Source organism: Chiloscyllium plagiosum, chromosome 24 (assembly GCF_004010195.1).
Source record: "Chiloscyllium plagiosum isolate BGI_BamShark_2017 chromosome 24, ASM401019v2, whole genome shotgun sequence".
NCBI lineage: Eukaryota > Metazoa > Chordata > Chondrichthyes > Orectolobiformes > Hemiscylliidae > Chiloscyllium > Chiloscyllium plagiosum.
Window position 1 is genome coordinate 34,348,385 of NC_057733.1, and position 908 is coordinate 34,349,292.

The following is a 908-nucleotide window of genomic DNA, read 5'->3' on the forward strand; positions in this document are numbered from 1 at the left end:
CTGAGGGCGGAGGTGCGGGATGTGGACGAGATGCATTGGAGGGCATCTTTAACCACATGGGAAGGGAAATTGCAGTCTCGAAAGGAGACCATGTGGTGTGTTCTGTGGTGGAACTGGTCCTCCTGGGAGCAGATACGGCAGAGGCGGAGTAATTGGGAATACGGGATGGCATTTTTGCAGGAGATAAGGTGGGAAGAGGTATAATCCAGGTAGCTGTGGGAGTCGGTGGGTTTGTAAAAAATGTCAGTGGCAAGTCAGTCGTCAATAATGGAGACAGAGAGGTCCAGGAAGGGGAGGGAGGTGTCAGAGATGGTCCAGGTGAAGTTAAGGTCGGGGTGGAATGTGTTGGTGAAGTTGACGAATTGCTCAACCTCCTCACGGGAGCACAAGGTGACGCCAATGCAGTCATCAATGTAGCGGAGGAAGAGGTGGGGAGTGGTGCCGGTGTAACTACAGAAGATGGACTGGTCTACATAGCCAACAAAGAGACAGGCATAGCTGGGCCTCATACGGGTACCCATGGCTACCCGCTTGGTCTGGAGGAAGTGGGAGGATTCGAAGGAAAAGTTGTTAAGGGTGAGGACGTGTTCAGCCAAACGAATGAGTGTGTCAGTGGAAGGGTACTGTTGGGGACGTTGGGAGAGGAAGAAATGGAGGGCTTGGAGGCCCTGGTCATGGTGAATGGAGGTGTAGAGGGATTGGATATCCATGGTGAAGATGATGCATTGGGGGCCGGGGAAACTGAAGTCTTGGAGGAGGCGGAGGGCGTGGGTGGTGTCTCGAATGTATGTGGGGAGTTCCTGGACCAGGGGGGATAGGTGGAGATGAGTTCGGTGGGGCAAGAGCAGGCTGAGGCAATGGGTCGACCAGGGTGGTCAGGCTTGTGGACGATAGTATCGGGTATGTCA